This window comes from Nicotiana tomentosiformis, chromosome 9 (genome assembly GCF_000390325.3).
Source record: "Nicotiana tomentosiformis chromosome 9, ASM39032v3, whole genome shotgun sequence".
Taxonomy (NCBI): Eukaryota; Viridiplantae; Streptophyta; class Magnoliopsida; order Solanales; family Solanaceae; genus Nicotiana; species Nicotiana tomentosiformis.
The window spans coordinates 72,540,482-72,552,962 of NC_090820.1; the positions used below are offsets into that span (position 1 = coordinate 72,540,482).

Consider the following 12,481-nt stretch of genomic DNA (forward strand, 5'->3'; position numbering starts at 1 on the left):
TAGTGGGTTCAAGAATTTAAGTGCAGTGACTACGAATTTCGGGTCCATTGTGTGTTTAAGGATCGAGATTTGCAGTGGATTATGAAAGGGGCTTGGAGTGTTCTATGTTATCATCGGGTCTGCAGTACAGTATTAGAGGAAAGGGAGAAATAGCTTCGGATTCGCGGAAGGTCTTGTAGAATGGGTGTACCAGTTGGAGATGTTGTTGTGCATGAGGAGGGTGTGATATGGTTCATGGGTATTGAGACAATGTGGTCTCGTGATTCAGGTCACTTGAGATGAGTGCGGATTTAATTCGTTGTGTTTCGAATGGAGCTATTATTATTTCTAAGGTAAGTCGAGAGTAAATTGGAAGAAGTTGGGTAGGTTAGTAATGGTTGAATCAGCATGATTGTGGCGATGATCAGTTCCTTCAGCGTGTGAAGTTATACATGTGGGTTGGGGTTATACGTGCGGGCTTGACAGACACCATAACTTGATTGATTTGGGAGGTATTTGATTCTAATGGCCTTGTTGTGTAAATGGATTCCGGAAGAGTTATGGCAATTTAGACCACGACTTGAGGTTTGTATTTTCTGTAGTTATGGAAATTCAGCTGCGTGTTGCAATGGTTCTTCTTAAATGAGTTAGTGAAAGGTTTCTAGCGAATGAAGTGTTTATTCTACTAGTAGTTCAGGGGTATGAGAATTCTTGTACTCTCGTGTAGCGGCATGATAGGTGCAATGAGCAGATATGGGAATTGGAAGTTGAGGATCAAGATTGCGGTTCGGTGTTGATAAGAATGTCACGAGCTCAGATGAGAAGGGGAGAATTCAGATGTTTAGAGTAAGCTGACATTATCTTAGTGTCGCCTGAGAATGGTGTTCTGTGGAAGAGGCATTGTGTATTGATTTTGTCATGCCCCAACCTCGGGGAGCACGACCGGCGCTCAACCGAGTGAACCCGGTCGAGCAAGCCTATTAAACCTTTCCTACCTGACTCATTCATAATCCAAAAAGGGATCGCATCACCATTTGTAAAACAGGGGAGAGATCTATTATATAAATATATAAACGTTGCTAGTTCATTTTTCCTTATGTACATTATTTCATAGTTGAGTTTCCAAAATACAAATCGATCCAACGACCACCCCAACATACATACATGACCCACATAAATGTCTACGGAGCCTCTAAGGGTACAAAAGAGCAACATGACAATGCCGGAAACAAGGCCCCGACTATACCTTAAAATATGAAAACTTATACAAAAGAAGGACTACATGACCCCTGGGAGAAATGGGGCTCACCAAGACTGCTGTGAGGAGAGAAAGAGAGCACCACTATCTGTGATCGGCACTATCTGTGATGGAACCACCTACATCCATTCAAAGATGTAGCGCCCCCGGCAAAAGGGACGTTAGTACTGTCGAATAGTACTAGTATGTAAGGCAAACACGAATCTTAGTAGAATGAACAGTGAAACAAAGAGAAGGCAGTCATAATAATCAATAAGTACTTCATAGAAATACAAAGAAACACCAAGTAAGGATCACATAGTTTCCAATTCAATCTTTCCATCTTTTTAGATTAATAATCTTTAGTGCCAAAACCACAACTCACAATGCCACCGTGATTTTACACGGAGTCCGGTCTTGGCCCGAACGGCTAAGCCATCTCAAGTGAGACATATCCATATCCACCATGTAAATCAATAATTTCAACACAAATGCCACCATGTGTACAACATGGCGCCCGATCTCGGCCCGATCGGCTAAGACATCTCACTTGAGACATAACCTCTTTCAATTGTTCACTCAATTCACATTTCTTTCTCATCTTTCGTTACATGGTACAAACAGCCTCATTTATTAAGTAGTTCTTGGCACTTGGGAACATTTTCCAATTCAAGTCTTTCCCTTTTTATTCGTTCAAATAACATCATAATTCATGTCGATAAGTACCATCACATAAGGCATTGCGCACATATGGGAAGGAGCTTAGAAAATCATAATTACGTTCTCCAATAGCATGATGACATGGTAACCATCTAAAACAATTAGGGAACATAAATCATTCAATCCAACACACTAAGGCAAACAATTCTAGTATGATCAAGTTGGAAATTACACCAATTATTCGGACACCAGGAGTTCGATTCTAAGAAGAAGAGAGTTAGCCATACGTAACTCAATTGCACTTCTTTAGACTCTACAATTATCCGGAACCCTTAGCAACCTCAATCTATTTTAGCAATATACAAAACGTTCATGGTTCTAGCTCACTTTTTTCCCACACTCTTTATCACACACGCATGCAAGATAAACCACCCTCATACCTATGAAGTATCACCCTAGTACCCCATTATAGCTATGTTTGAAATTAAGAGCTGGGGTGATGAAGCCTTACCTTTTAGGATGAATAATTTGGTGCTCTACTTGAATATTTCCAAAGTTTTGAGTAATGGTTGAAGAGCAATTTGATGAAACATTAGGCCCTCCCTCTAGAACCCTCTCTCACACTCTAGAAATATCATAAATGAGCTTCAAAATAGACTAAATGGGTGTTTTAATGGAATGGGGGTCGGGTTTTAAATTAAGAAAAAGAGTGCCCCGACACAGGTTTGCGGTCGCATATGCGACCGCATAATGGTTATGCGGTCTGCAAAGTGATCGCGCCAGATATGTGCTATTACCCACCTAATTATTATGTATCACAGTTAACCCTTTTGATCATGTAATCCTATTTTTTTGGCAACCACATTACAAGCCCTAATCATTTGATTGAATTGACCATCTATTTGAACCTTGTACTTCTCGTGAGCACTTGAATTTGTTGTAAACTTTGTAAAAGTTGAAGTGTGGGGTGTTGGTTTGGCTGTTGAGTGAAACTATTGAAATAAAGAGAAAGGTGCACTATTTTGAAAAAGTAAGAGCCACTTGAATTGAAAAGAAAAGGAAAAAAATAAGTGTGTGATTGTGAAAAATATTGTTTGATAGTGGTAACTTGATGTAATTGTGCTTAAAGAAGTAGGGAGTTAATGCATATTGATATGAAGGTGGATTTATGGTTTGACATAAGTGTGGGGTTTTGAATGGTTAATTGTATGTATTACAATGCTTAGGGAGGTGTAGTCAATCTTATATCCAAATATATCCTACCCATCCCACAACCTACATTACAACCAATTAAAGTCCTACTTGATCCTTGACTGAATGAGCTCAATTAGTAGAGTAGTACACTACGGGCAAGCCTATAGTACGTCTTTTGTGGCATATGAATGTTACTTATGAGAGTGAGTGAATTCTTTCTATCTTGAGTTCCTAATTGTTCTTAAATTTCATTGTGTGTGGAACTACTCTCTATTGTTGTGTGAGTGCACTTGATTCATGAAGGAAAGGTAATGTCCTTGACCTCTGTATTAGAGTAAGTGAGCGGGTTGTGAAAAATTCATGATGTTTTTGAGTCAAATCTTGAGGCGAGGATGTTATGGGATTGTGCTTAATCTGCTTTAAATATTCTTGGTATGATGAGTTATGATAGTTGCTGAAAAAGGTCGTGTCTATATGAAGTGTAGTTTGACTTCTCGAGGACAAGAAATGGTTTAAGTGTGGGGTGTTGATGGTAGGCTTTAATCTCGTATTTTAGTCGCTTATTGCACGCTAATTCAGGGTCATCATAACGCTCTCTGATATGGTCATATAGAGAAGACCGAGAAATCACATAGAAAAGAACTCAACTAGGCTCCGAAACGTCCAATCTAACAAACTGGTTGGTTAAGGCCTGAACCTCCAATGTTAATGGTCTCTCTGCTACCGGTAGATATGCTAAACTACCCAAACTCTCCGCCCCTCGACCCAAGGCATCGGCCACAACATTGGCCTTCTTGGGATGATATAGAATGGTGATATCATAGTCTTTAAGTAACTCTTACCATCTTTGCTGCCGCAAGTTAAAATATTTCTGTTTGAATAGATGTTGTAGACTTGGGTGGTCGGTAAAAACCTCATAAGGAACATCATACAAATAATGCCGTCAGATCTTCAATGCATAAATAATGGCTACCAAGTCCAAGTCGTGAACTGGATAATTCTTCTCATGGGTCTTCAGTTGTCGAGACGCGTAGGCAATCACCCTACCGTCTTGCATCAACACCGCGCCAAGGCCAACACGTGACGCATCACAATACACATTATAAGACCCCGAGCCTCTAGGAAACACTTACATTAGGGATGTAGTAAAAGCAGTCTTGAGCTTTTGAATGCTCGCCTCACACTCCTCGGTCCATCTGAACGGAGTACCCTTCTAGGTCAATCTGGTCATAGGTGCAGAAATAGATGAGAGGCCCTATACGAAACGACAATAATACTCGGCCAACCCAAGGAAACTCCGGATCTCAGTAGTTGAAGACAATCCGGGACAATTCTGCACCGCCTCAATCTTCTTCGGGTCTACCTTGATCCCCTCACTTGACACCACATTACCCACAAACATCACTGAATTAAGCCATAATTCACAATTTAATAACTTTGTATATAACTTCTTCTCGCTCAAGGTCTGGAGCACGATCCCCAAGTGTTGCTCATGATCTTCCTGACCGTGGAAGTATACCAAGATGTCGTCAATAAACACAATGATGAATGAATCAGGATAAGGCTATAATACACTATTCATCTGGTGCATAAATGTTGTTGGGGCGTTGGTTAGCCCAAATGACATCACGAGGAACTCGTAGTGACTGTACCAAGTCCTAAAGGTAGTCTTCAGAATATCTGGATCCCGAATCTTTAACTGATGATAACTTGACCGCAAATCAATCTTGGAGAACACTCTAGCATCCTGTAACTGATCAAATAGGTCATCAATGTGTGGAAATGGATACTTGTTCTTCAATGTAACCTTGTTCAACTGACAATAATCAATACACATACGAATAGAACTATACTTCTTCTTCACAAACAAGACCGGAGCACCCCACTGTGACACACTAGGCCGAATGAATCCCTAATCAAGCAACTCTTGCAATTTCTCCTTTAACTCCTTCAGATCTGTTGGGTCCATACGATATGGTGGAATAGAAATGAGCTGAGTGCCCGGCAATAAGTCAATACCAAAATCAATATCCATGTCGGGTGGCATGCCCAGAAGATCTGCTAGAAATATATCTTGAAAGTCTCTCACTACTAAAACTGACTCAACGGTAGGAGTATCAGCACGGACATCCTGCACATAGGCTAGATAAGCATTACACCCCTTCTCAAACATCTGCTGAGCCTTGGGAAATGAGATAACCCTACTAGGAACATAATATAATGCACCCTTCTACTCTAACCATGGTAAACCTGGCATAGCCACCGTCACAGTCTTGGTGTGAAAATCAAGAATAGCATGATAGGGCGACAACCAGTCCATTCCTAAGATAACATCAAAGTATACCATACAAAGTAACAATAGATCAACTCTGGTCTCAAAACCACCAATAACAATTAGACACGGCTGACACACATGGTCTACAATAATAGAATCTCCCACAGGTGTGGACACATAAATAGGAGAACTTAAGAAATCATGAGACACATACAAATACAGAGCAAAGAAATATGACACATATGAATAAGTGGATCCCAGATCAAATAAGACTAATGTATCTCTATGGCAAACCGGAACCATACCTGTAATGATTGAGTCTGAAGAAACTGCCTCTGTCCTACCCGGGAAAGCATAGAATCTGGTCTGGCCTCCTCCTAGGGCAACCTCTAACCTCCCATCCCCACCCCTAGCTGGCTGACTGGGTGGAGCGGCAACCGGGGCAGCAATCATGGCTTGAGAAGTCTGCGGACCTAACTTAATCTATGGAGCTTGAGTAGTCTGGGAAGGTGCACTACTCCTGAGTCTGGGTCAGTCTCTGAGCTATGGTACCAGACATGCTCGGGAACTGTGCGATGGGTTTCCTGATGTGCTGGGGTGGCAATAGGTGCCTTTGGGTGCATGCCCCCAGACTGGAGCTACTGGTGGCTCCTTTGTCACAGCTCGGGCAGGAGCTCTGGCTGCACCATGCGCCCGTCCTCGACCTGTGCCCCGACCCCACCTCTCGTGGACCTAGCAGGAGGCGCGGGTGTCTGATCATCGGATCCAGCGGTGCATGTCCTCGCCATCTGTGAGAGAATAAAAAGTCAGAGATTTAGTTTTCGAAATCAACCAATTCACACGATAAGGAATCAAGGAAGTAGATTTTCCCTAACAACTCTGTAGCTTCTCGAAGATAAAAACAGATGTCTTCGTACCGATCCACATGACTCTACTAAACCTACTTATGACTTGTAATACCTCTGAACCTAGAGCTCTAATACCAACTTATCACGAGCCATATTTCCCTCCGTAGGATGTCGTGATGGCACCTAGTCTCTACGACTAGGTAAGCCTAACAAATAATAACAACTGCACAAATATAAATTAACAAGTTACTGAAAATAACTGAATAATAGATAAAAACATACCAAAAACAGAATCTCACAATCCACACCCCAAAACCGTTGAAACTGAGTCATAAGCACTACAGAATACAACTAGAGTACTAATGCATCACTGTTCGAAAGGAAATACAACAGTAAATGAGAATAAGGGAAAGTGACTCTGAGGCCTGCGGACGCCGAGCAGGCATACCTTGAAGTCTTGTGCAGAAGCGTAGTATGAGTACACCAAAATGGTACCCAGTAAGTATCGAGCCTAACCTCAGTGGAGTAGTGACGAGGCCAGGTCAAGACACCTACTAGGATATAAATAAAAGTATAAAGTGTAATACGGATATGTGACGGAAAGTAAAGAAACAACTAATAGGAAACAAGATGATAGCATGAAATAGTACCGGAAATCAACAATAGAAATAGCATAAAATAAGCAACAAAAGGGCTACGATGATCATGTACGGACAATAACTGCTAGAACAAATAAGAGTGAAACAACAAGATATATTCCCACCAAAACACTTTGCAACATGAAATAACAACAAGAATCACAACGAGGTACCGCTTCGTATATAATGAAATCAAAACCGAGGTACCGCCTCGTATAATTAAGAATCACAATCGAGGTACCGCCTCGTATTCACTTTTCTCAATTTCAACCACAATCTTTTCTTATACCGCCACGTGAGCCTTATATTTGAAAATAGGTTTTGAAAACAATTTTCTCGAAATAGCTACACGCACTTTAGCCAACCTTATGACGTCGCGTGCCTTCACGTAGTTCCCCTACAAGCAACACGCACATAATACCTACCTTATACCGGCGCATGCACATCAAACCCAAACCTTATACTGCTACATGCGCGTCAATATCATATCACAACAACAATTCACACCACAAGTGACAATATATCATAACTTACCAACAACAACAATATCAGTATTTTCACAACAATAGCCGATGGCTTCAAAGCCATAACATATTACTACTATATAGAAGCCGCTTGGGAAGCAGGTCACGATCATCATGCCTGCTTACCAAGGGCAATTTGATCATTTCAGGTGTAGAGACAGGGGGCTTTAAGTCTTTTCATTACCTTTTTGAGTTCTGAAATATTTTCATGGGCTTTTGTACAATATACACGTAGCCTAAAATTTGTTGAGTAAGCACTACGACCTGCAGAGCCTTTTCATTGTATCATGTGCTACTCTACTCATAGTCTATTTTCCTGTATACCACTATATTTTCCCCTTTACTTCTCGATTTTTCTCTGTGAATTCTCCTGTTGGCATATGCCGATAGTTTATCCAACTTTGTTCTATTTGAATTTGTTGCGAGCTCTTTTAATTTAGTCTGTTGTTTGTGCAATTTTCTTTGTTTATTGCCCTTCTTTTACTGCTAATCTAAATTTTGGTTGGTAAATGTTTGTTTTCTACTGTTTTGCATAATTGTTGCTAGAATATTTACATACATATCAATAAATATTCCTGATTTGCACATTTACTATGTTTTTTTATGAAATTTGTTCGTTTTCTGCTGTTTGGAATAATTCTTGCTGGAATTTTTACATATATGTCAGTAATTGTTCTTGATTTGCACATTTACTTTATTTTTTTGATGAAATTTATCTTTTTATCAAAATTTTGTGGTATCAATATTCGTTTGAAGATTGGGTCTCTTAATTTACGTTATTTTTTTCCTGCAGATTAACCTATCTAAAGATGCAATTCTGAAATAGGAGACAAACACGGAGAGATGGAGGACGGGCTGATCGGTGGTTACCGTTAATATACACCTGGTATGATTGCTTTACCAGCTTGAGTTTCAATCTCTATGTTTTTTCCTTTTTTATAGTGTGATTATGAATAATAATAATAATAATAATAATAATAATAATAATAATAATAATAATAATTAGAGTGAAGTCCACAATTTTATTTCAGATTCCCCGTTAGGAGACTTGTGCGTTTTGACACTCAAGATTGTAATTAGCTGCTCCGAATGCTTCATTACCTGGAAAATTTATTATAAGTCAATTTGTGTTTCACTTGTGCAGATACGTTACTCTAGATTACTGTAGATAGGTTTCTTTTTCATATTCCATGAATTTTTGTTTTTCATTGTGGATATAGTTCATTTTTAGACAATTCTATTTATTAATCGAGAAAACAGAGATTTCTTTAGATTTTCTAACAGTAAAGTTTAGCATTGCTTTAAATGCAGGAGATAATTTTAAGAGTTTCAAGTAGTTCAAAGATACCGCAATTTTTTACAAATTGGTGGCAATTAAGGATTGATAGTTTGACATTTGAAAAAGCGAAATCAGTTGCTCTGTCCTTCTTTGCTATTCGGGTTTACAGGTTCCATACTTTGTTGTAGGAGAAAGTACCATTTAAAAACTTCTGCTTGTTCTGGATATAGTTGTGATATCATCATAATGGGATTTGTTCTATGATGTATATGGCTGTTATCTGAATACGTGATAGTTCTATTGTTTCTCATGTCTAGCTTCAGAAAGTGCTTTTATTGAACCCAAAATACTTAACATGTACATTTATCTGCACTTACGCCTATGGATACACAATTCTTCACTTGTAAGCTCACCGCCCTTTATTTTTGTATCTTTCCGCTAATTTATTATCATGGGATCTCATTGCTTTCAGTTTCCATGCTATGTGTTTGTGAAATTGGATGCCACAAAGGGTAAAGAAAAGAGTAGTTCAAAGTTGAGAGAATTCTATGATAATGAACTTATTAGTACAAATTAAGTAAATTTTGTGCTTTTGTTTAATACTTTGATATATTGAATGTGTGTTTATAAGAGGGGTTGATTGTTGAAGAGGAAGAGTTTGTGTAGAGTGGGGGATGAAATTACTATCAAAGATGGAAGCTTTATTATTCTTGTGCTTTTTCATATAAATGTAGTCTGTTGGTTTCTCAGGTTTGGTGTTTTTCAAAATAGGTTTGATTTTTTGGGTTTTTCTAATTTGTTTCCTTTTTCTCCACATCTAAAGGAGAAGCTTTTCCTATGGCAAAAAATACTGAAGCTACTGCCAACAAGTCCAAAAATGAATCTAAGGTAAAACAATTTTTTACTTTTCCCTAATGATAAAATTTGTTCTGTTGGATTATGGTTTATTTTCGAGATTTTGATTTCTAATGTTTTATTTGAATTTAGTTTGGAATGATAAACTAATGATCTTGTGTATGTTTGTAAAGAAGATTTGGAGGGATAGGACTATGGTTATCTTGGAACTTGTATTTTCAAAGGTTGTAGTTGGTAAAATATTGGTTATATGCTTTGTGCCCCAGATATATGTATCTTGAGAATCCAAATTTCCCAAGGCTGTAAAAATTATTGTTAAAAGTTATGATATCATCATAATGGGAAATTAAAATGCAAGCACATTTTTATAAGTAGCAAGTGAGTTAGGCATTGGTTGTTTGAGATAAATACTCCAGTTAAATCTCAAAACTCTTTATATTAGGAATCAGTGGGTCGAGTTACTTTGAAGATAGTTGAGACATAAAGATAGTTGACAAATAAGTGAAGTGATAAGAATTAGCGACTTTGAGAAATTATTTTAACTTCCCTCATGGAATTGATCCATTGAAAAACCTACAGTTTGATCCGATTCAAGGAAATTAGTAGTTTCTTCTGTGATTTGTTTCTACAAGGTCTTAATTTTATTTGTTGATTCTAATCTTCTAAAATACATATTTGAGCCTACAACTTGGGTATAAATGTGATCATGAGCTATTATTGAAGTATTGTCTCTGGCACTTGGAGTATGTCAGCAAGTAAGTTGTAATGCTAAGGATTACCATGCTAAGAAATTGCTTATACTTTCCAGTTCTGCTCCACCAAGTAAGATATAAGCCTCAAAATTTATGGATATTGCTAGCAGAGAAAAAAAATACTTGGACTTCCATTAGGGTGAGAACATCTTTATGTGGCAACAAACATCTGTAATAGAAACATAGAATGTCGCAAATATTTGTGTGCTTATCATCTTCTTATGCAACATTCTTCAACTTGGGATACATGTTTCTGCACTAGATGGCCTCTTTTCCAATATTCAATCATCAAAAAGGGTGTACAAATGATAAAGTAAATGCTAACAATGGTTTTTTTTTTACAATGTCAAGAAGGGAAATGTAAGATTGGCCACTAGAACTATGATGAAATTCCTAGAATTCCTCTAAGATTAGAAGACGGCTATACATTTGCTTTTTTTGGTCATTTGAACTGAAAATTCCAGCACTACCTTATTGCCATTTCAAAAAAAAAAGGAACTCAATTAAATTAGGAATGACCAAGAGTACCTTGCAACTTAACAAGGTACGTGAAAGACTTTATATATATAATATGCATTTTCCTTCTGTATTGCTTATATTATGTAATTATTGGTTTTGCTTTCAGGTAGTATGGTCGATTGACGACATCTTTGATATGCTTCACTTGGCTAGACTATCAATTTTGGTGTCATTCTGTTGCATAGCCTCTCAAAAATTCGTAAATTATTAATCTTAATTAAAGAATTATAAGTGTCATGACTTAAAGTACTTAATAAAAAAATCTTGCGTTGATTTGACTGCACTCCTAAATTAAGGGGGTATCATTGTGAGATAGCGTATAAAGGAAAAGTGATTACTCAAATTTTGGATTACAAGAGTAGAAGTTTTTGGCAAAAATATTACCTATGCAGAAAATGTTCAGAATATGGAATCTTTTAGTGTATATTTAGGTGTCAAATCATTAGCTACCAGTTTAATATGAAAAACACTTCTGAAAGTATTTGTGTGCCATTCTCATGTACTATCTGACTTATCAAAAATATGGAAAAGGGTGTTTAAAAGTATTTGTGTGCCCTTTTCATGTACTATTTAACTTATCAGAAGTATGAAAAAGGGCGTTGAATCAACTACTCAATATTATACTTCAAATTTAATTTGTCACAAATAATTAGATATTTCAGCGTGCTTCTCTCCTATCCGTGCTTCTCTCCTTGTCACAAATAATTACATTTCTCATTCTAAGCATGGAGAAATTTTCATTTTCCATTCTCGGATGTGTATTTATTGGTTGTAATATTGGATATTACCTTAGCCTTGGCAGTGATTATGTCTCAATATGGTTCCTCTGAGGAGTTGTTACCATGCATGATGATTGAATATCAGCTCTAATTTGAAAGAATTTCACATCTGCTATTGTGAGAATAATTTCTAGCATTTCATTCACCTCCATTGCACTCATTAAGTTAGCTTTTTGAAATTGATAATTTTGCTCTTGGTTCTGAATATGGAGTTGCCATTTCTTGTTTTTACTCCTGCTGCCATGTTCTGGTGGTTGGATAATGGATATCCAACAAGAATACCGATGATGTTCGAGTTTTAACATGATTCAAGAAACTTTTGGTTCTAATGTAATAACTCATAAGCTTTGATTGATGTTTACTTGTCTTTTGAAGGTACTATAAAACTTCTTATACGTTCTTCTGTTCATTGTGCTCTTGTTTCTAGTATAACAAGAGCGACTGATTTGGGTACTTTACCTGATACTCAAAAGGGAATAAGCGGTTAAATGTGCTTGTGATATGTTTGTGCGTGAAAATACACACTTCATGTATTCTGTGGGTATTGCATCAATAATACGTGATTGTAATCGTTACTTGTGATGGCAGTAGCATTGTAGTTTGTGTTTTTGTCCTCTTTTGCAGATATTAGAATGTCGCGCTATTCATATAATGTATCGAAAAGCTTACTGGTTATGATAGTCCAATTTAATACTATCTATATATGGAACATTGTTCTATTGGCACCAGAACACGTGGGAAAAAACAAGCACAATGCTTAATATGTTGGACCCGTGCGCAGCACGGGCAACCATTATCTAGTACAAGAATATCAACAACAACAATAGATGAAAAATGCTTAATAAGATAGATGTTAAACAATAACCAATATCGCCTCAACGTATTAACGACTTCCACAACTTCAACACCAAATAACTCAACAATGAGAGAAACAATGTATAA

The 12,481-nt window shown here is 37.6% G+C and overlaps 1 long non-coding RNA gene across 7 annotated transcripts; it reads left to right on the forward strand.

Annotated features, from left to right (window-relative positions):
- Positions 1-7,561: 7,561 nt before the first annotated feature.
- LOC108944950 (uncharacterized) lies at positions 7,562-11,946 on the forward strand. Of its 7 annotated transcripts, none has more exons than XR_011410915.1 (4): positions 7,562-7,605; positions 8,149-8,241; positions 8,667-8,803; positions 9,458-11,946. It is a non-coding gene; the product is annotated as an uncharacterized lncRNA (long non-coding RNA). The 7 variants fall into 7 exon arrangements; XR_011410913.1 differs by having other exon boundaries at positions 7,601-7,644; XR_011410914.1 differs by lacking the exon at positions 7,562-7,605 and having other exon boundaries at positions 7,651-8,241; positions 9,458-10,785; positions 10,867-11,946.
- Positions 11,947-12,481: the final 535 nt, after the last annotated feature.